This window comes from Gavialis gangeticus, unplaced genomic scaffold (genome assembly GCF_001723915.1).
Source record: "Gavialis gangeticus isolate Ggan-Ray unplaced genomic scaffold, GavGan_comp1, whole genome shotgun sequence".
Taxonomy (NCBI): domain Eukaryota; kingdom Metazoa; phylum Chordata; order Crocodylia; family Gavialidae; genus Gavialis; species Gavialis gangeticus.
Window position 1 is genome coordinate 100,747,166 of NW_017729031.1, and position 6,898 is coordinate 100,754,063.

Here is a 6,898-nt window from a genome sequence, read left to right on the forward strand (position 1 = left end):
CCCTTCCGACCCTAGAAACTATGAAACTATGAAACCACTGTTATGCATTAGGAGTAACTGGATGACATTTGCTGGCCTGTCTTATTCAGTCTCAGCGCTCTAATATGAATTTGCATCTTGGTCTGAAAGAACATGCAATTGATTGTGTTGTGAGCTCCATTTTGAATTCTACCATTTATCTACATAAACTTCAGCTGCAGTCAGGGTAGCTGAATGAAATGGTGAAAGGATTGGTTGAAGGGGCATAGCAGAAATGTGATGCCATGAAGAGAGGTGCAGTAGTGCCTGGGCAGATCGTGTATGCCCCACTTCAGAGCTGAATTTTGTAGCTACCATAGATAAAGGAGTCTTCTTGCCATGGCATTGTCAGAAGACTGGTGGCCAACATAACATGAGTCTCTGGGGCTTCCTGAGAAGTTGATGAGGACAAGATCGCAAAAGGATTCCTCTGGGGAGGTAGAGTAGGCTCCGTGTTTGAGGGTAGAGTAGGTGGGACAGCTTCTGTTTGCTATGCTGCAGCTAAAGCCAAATTTGCCTTAAGCAAAAAATATATAATTTTCAGTTCCATCCAAGGCCAGCCCTCACTTGCTACTGTCTCTGTTCCCTTTTCAGTGATCACCCTGGCAATGGAACACACCGGCTGCATGTTAATCTCTTTACTTCTCTGCCTGTCCAGCACAGCCCAGTTCCCTTTCCTCCGACTTCTCTCCGACAAGTGTTAGCACAGGACCTGCAGGTTAAAGAGCTGAGGAGAGAACAAAAGGGCTAGCAGGGACTCAGCAGGAACATTTTTTTTAAGGGGGAGGCAGATATGACAGCAGAGATATGTGGGCTTTGAAGTTTCCCCATCATTCCCCCTGCTATATAGCTCCGATCCCCTCCTCCCCCCCGTCTTCCTCATACAATTCCAATACCTCCCAAAGTTCAGACTCTCCAATTCTTCCATTATTCCCATCCCCCCCCACACACACGTGTTTTATGCCCTGCACACCAGTCAGTAGCTCACCCTCCCCCACCACTTTCCTTGCCACTTCTTGCCCCTGCCAAGAGGTTTTTTCCCCCCATGTACTCCTGGCCAAGGAAAGATGAGTGGTGGGGACAGCAGTTTTAAATGGAAGGGAAGAGGTGAAGACTTGACAGGGCCTAATCCTCTTTACCCCAACTAATCTCCAGCTAGTCCAATCCCTTTTCCTCCCCTTCATTCCTTCCCCTGCCATCCATCCGTATTAATTGCCACTCCTTGTACCCACCCAAACCCTTTATGCCCAACCCTACTCCTACCTTCTTCCTAATCCCAAACTCTGCATCAAAAAGACCTATTGATTGACACAGTTATTCCAGAATAGCCATATTATACTGGAAGACTTAGCCTGGAATAACTTTTCCATGCAGACATAATAGTGCTTCTGTTCTGGAGTCATGGAAAGTGCAGGTTCATCTGAGGATCTAGGATGGATTCCTTTTTAACAAATACTTGTAGATTTTCTGGAATAAATAGACCTGTCAATGCCCCCATTTCCACTCTGTCTGTACTGGCATCTTTGAAGAACCCTTTCAGCTTTTGGAGGATTAGTGTAGACAGTGTGCAGGGGTAAAAATATACAGATTAGAAACCGCTGCTAATGAAGTGAAACCAAAGTCCTCAATGCCTTTCAGTGTGCTTTCACAGCTCCTTCTGTTCCCATCACAAGCAGGCCCCATGGTAATTCACAACACTTAGCACCTACCAAGTAGGTGCTAAGTGCTGCACATTGAAGGCGATTAGCACCTCTTCCTCCACTCCCATTGCTCTGACAGGCTTTGTGTAGTTAGAAAGATGCAGGGCTGTCTCCCACTGTTATGCTAAATACCCGAGCAGTTCTGCTGGGATTAGCCCTGAGGGGACTGCTGATGTTACCAGGTGTCATCTGGAGCTGCAAGTTTAGCTACGGGGCAGGTTGTGGTTTTTTTTTTTTCCCTTCACAAAATAGGGGAAACAGAACTATCAGGTTCCTGAGAGACAGTCAAGGAGGGCTGAATAGGGAAAGGTTTTCCTATACAGATAAATGGCAACAATGACTCACTATACGTGAGACTGGGGAAACCCTTTTTCTACAAACCCATGCAAAATAAGAGGTAACATTTTCAGTTTGGGACACAACAGATGCATGTGTCTGCACAGGCAGGCAGTTACTGCACCTGAGGGCTGCATCCCAGAGCTGTACCTTTGCTTGCCCAGGGCCCTGATCCCTTCCACATGCAAATAACTGTTTGGGTGTGCAAACACTCAGAGCACCGGGCACACCTCTTACCCCTGCAGCTGATGGTTCAGTCTGGAAGTGAATAAAAGTGTGAGCCATGAGAGTCCTCAGGACTCACCATGAATGAATTATAGCCCCTCACCTGGTGTGTAATTTAATACAGGGATCCAGGTAAATTTTATTAATTTAATTCATGCATTTACTGATAAAATAGTCAAAAATACACCAAATGGGCTAGCTCAGAGCAACTGTTGAAACAAACTGTGAATTCACCCTTGCTTTATGTCTGTAGGTCGAGAGCAGATGCCTTTCTGGAGGACAGGCTTTTGCCAAACTCAAGTTACTGGTCTCAGCCCACGGGTAACTGGGATGGCCTAAGACACAGGCAGCCGGACTGGATCAAGAGGTACCTTCAACTCTGTGAAACTGTGAATGAATCCACTTGCTTGGAAACATCCTGGCCCATCATTATCTACTGTTTCATCTTCATCTATTTTTCCTTCAAGTCTATGCTAATTTGGCTTTGGTGTATTTGTTGTGATCCTGCAAAACCGCAGCCACACAAGTAGTCCTTATCCATGGATGTAATCTCACTGAACCTGACTGGAGTAAGGTTTTGCTATCTTATTTCTATTGCAAGAACTGTAGAAATCTTTTGTGCCAGGTGCTGAACAAACATAAAACAAAGACTCTTCCCTGTCTGCAAAGTGAATATCCACATGAAAAGAGACAACCAGTGGATACAGAGGGACAAATGCATGGACATGTGACAACATTGCTTTGAATTCCTCGTAGAGGAGTAGACATTATTCAACCAAAAAAGGGACAAATACTTTTTTAAAAGAATATCGCTTTTTTTTCTTCATAATGTGATCTACTGTCGGCAACTTGGCATTTACACCACACGTACCATATCAGCTTAACCATACTGATGAAAAAGAAATGCATTCATTTTTGGCAGTTTCGAGTGGCTAAAACAGGAAGTAACCATAGTATCCCATTGTAGAACTAAACAGAGAATGTCCCTCTACGTAAAGATTAACTCTACAGAATTAATAAATCCCTAATTCTCTCTAATCTCTGTCAGCGGGTTTAAAAACTCTCCAGAAAGGATAGGCTATTTTTTTCCAAATATCTGTGGAACCAGATTGGTCTCATTCGCATTAAATATTATACAACATTTCCATAAGCATCAGAGAGTTTGAAAGAGATTGAACACAATAAGGATACCCAGTAGGTTGTCTAGTCTACTTCCTGGACATCAAGAGCTGAAATAATGGTGAGCAGATTTTTAAAACAGTAATTTTGTATCTATGCAAGAGAGAGCAAAGCAACAAACAAATCCCATTGTTATGTCATCTCCTCGTGTTCAGGACTTGGCCCAGTAAATACTTTTGTATGCACTGAAGTTGATTTTCAGGAGTGTTCTTTCAAAGTTAATGGGACAACTACAGCTGTATAAAGTTAAGCTCTGCTTTATGCCCTTGTTGACATTCACATTTCCAGGGTTTAACCAAAGGTGTGGGGTTTTAATTGATTTAATTAATGCAAACCACCATGTAAACAGTCTTAAATTCATTTTAATCTGGCTTCTTTTGCTTCAGTTTAATCTAGTAAACAGAAACCAGGGTTAAATCAATTTAGAAGTCTCCACTGGAGTCTTGCACTGCTTCCGAGCAATCAGTTTAAAATCCCACTTTAGCAAAGCTGGTGTGAGAGCTGTTGTGTAGACAAGTGTTTGCAGATTCAGAGCCTGAGCTTCCGAGGTGATAGGCCACTCATAAATACCATGACTGTGTTTACTCTGTGTAGGATGCTGTAGACTAGAGGAGATGGGATGAACCAGGAGCTGGCTATTGTTTGATAAACTTCAATGACTTCCTTGTTTCTTCATGCCATTCTGTGAGCTGGGTGATTCAAATGAAGGTCATCACTCAGGGGCTGCTCAGCCTGCTCTGTATTGGCTATGGTATTTTTCTGTGGCAACCCCACCAAGGACAGGCTCCTGCCATCATTGCTCTCCCATGTTTGTACTGAGACTGTGAAGAAACTGTTGCACGTCACCCGGTGGGAGTAGGAGTTTTTCTCTGTTACTGATCAGACAAAAGCAAAACATTCAGAGTGAGGCCCATGCCTGGAATGCTGTAATAATGGGAGGGTGTTGTGACAGCCAGTAATGGGAGTCAGGATTTGGCCTTTCTTTGGGGTGAGCTGGTCTCAAGGATAATAAGCAGTGAGTCCCAGTGTTTTGCAGTGTGCAGGAAAAGTCGTCTTTTCTTTGGGAAAATGAATAGTGATTGTAGAAGCAAATCTGTCCTAATACCCTAACCGCTCTCCTAGGAAGGAAACACTGAGTGTGTCTCCACAAGACACATTACTGTGCATTAGACTACTCTAATGTGCAGTAAAGCATCACCTTCTACATGTGCGTATCAATAGCTGTGCATTAAATTAGTCTAATGCTTTGTTTGCTAGTACCAATATATACAGGTACTAGAAAAAAGAATGCATTATTAACTAACACTGCAATTTGCTCCTAGTGAGCTCAGGCAGCAGGGGCCCACTGGTGCCTGGCTAAGCCCCATCTCCTCTCCTCAGGGTGGGGAGGGTTGTCCTAGCTGCAGGGCAGCTGCCTCCCAGCCACATGGAGATCAGGACAGGTCTGGGAGGCTAGGAGGCAGCTGCCCCCACAGCTGGGACAGCTCTCTCCACCTTGTGGAGATCAGGACAGGTCCCATCTCCATGTGGCTGAGAGGCAGCTGCCCTGCAGTCAGGACAGCTCCCCCCATCTCATGATAGGTCAACCCCTATCACTGCACAGCTGGCAGGCAGCTGCCCCCACAGCTGGGACAGCCTCCCCGCCCCCCCACAGAGATCAGGACCAGCCCCCACTCCTCCTGCCAGCCTGGAGCTGGCACCTGGGGGAGCCTGAAGCTCCCCCTGGATGCTGCAAGGGGGCAGAGCAGGGCAGAAGCAGCCCTGGACTGAACTGCTCCTCTTGGGAGCAAATTTGTTCCCAACCAACACATGTTCAGATGCGTGTCAAGGGCACTTCAATTAACCTGAATTTTCTGTGCAGAAAATTCAGGCCCATTAATTGACAAGTCAGTGGAAGTTTTGCCATTAGCTCCAGTGGGACAGATTCAGGATAGCATGATGTGCCAGTGACAAGAAGACAAGTTCCCCAAACACTTTTAGCCTCCCCAAGGTGTCTAGGCTACTAGGTCAACAGCAGACTCACTCCTAAGACATCTCTGCCTGCAGTGGTCTAGCGCCCTGCTGAAATGGGAAATGCAGCATGATCAACACCTTGAATAAAGAGGGTCTGCTTGCATGGACATGGGGCATAAGGATACCCTGTGGCTGCAATTGCACAGAACACTTTGTAACCAAGATGCTGGAGAGGGGTTATATTGCTGTTGCTACAGGCTTCCTCCTGTAGTTCTTTCTGGTTTATTGTACACGGGTTAGCAGAATGTGAGAGGAAATAGGTGCTTACCACTGCTGTGAAATAATTAATCGAGGGGATGGATACAAATCCTGACAGTTTGTAGCCTGCTCTGTGTAGTTATTAGACCCCAGAAGGGGTCCAAAGACTGACCTAGTTGGGGCTTTTTTGATTATATTGCAGCTGTACACCCCATTTTCCTTGCTTAAGCCCAGACCCCCAAATCACTCTGCTGTTGAACTAGTAGCCTGGACATTGAATGGCAGCTGGATTGCTCCAGTTTCCTTCCTAGGAGAAGGGTTCGGGCATTAAGACAGATTTGCTTCTACACTCCCCATTCATTTTCACAAAGAAAAGACTTTTCCTCCACACTGCAAAACACTGGGACTTGCTCGTTGCTTATTATCCTTAAGATCAGCTGACCCCCAAGAAAGGCCAACTCTTGATTCCCATTAGTGGATGTCATAACACCCCCCCCAGCACCCCCCAAATTACCACTATGTTCAATGGGTAAAGGGGCAAAGTTAACAGCAAGAGCAGAACAAAAGCATCGCAGCTCTGGGGATAGGATGTGGAGAGAGCGAGGAGTGGATAAAGGAGAAAAGGCAAGTCTTTCCCCTTCCTGGGAGGGCCAGCTGCCCTTTCAGCCGTAATCCATGGCCCTGTCAGGCACTGATAACTCCCCTCTGATGCATAAGCTAAACCGAGAGCTGTTCAATACGTTTTATGAAAGAAGGTGAGGTGAAGGTGTCAGTCGGGCCACAGACAGCTGCTGAGGCGGAGGCAGGCAGAGGTACCAGCGGGTTGGGGGGGGCAGTGATAAAATGTGGGGGGAAGAGAGAGTTGAAGAAAAGGGTTTTCAAAAGCGTCCCTCCATCCCACGATGTTTCACAGCAGAGGTAGATGGCAAAGGCAGCTGGCCGTGCTGTTCCCGAGCAGGTATTTCAAAGCAGTGGCTAAGAAACCAGCCCGCTCCACCGGGCTGGGCGGCGCGGAGCGGACGCCTGCCCTTCTGCTCCGCCGGGCTGCGGATTTGCCCCTCTGCCGCTGCCGGGACAGCAGAGCGCGCCCGCAGGCGGCTACAAACACCCCGGAGGGAAAAAACAACCAGAGGAAAAGCCGCGAGGAAGGGGCGCGGCGCCGGGCAACCGCCCCCGCTCCCCCGGCTCCGCTGGACGCGCGTCCCCGCCCGGCCCGCTGCCCCAGGGCT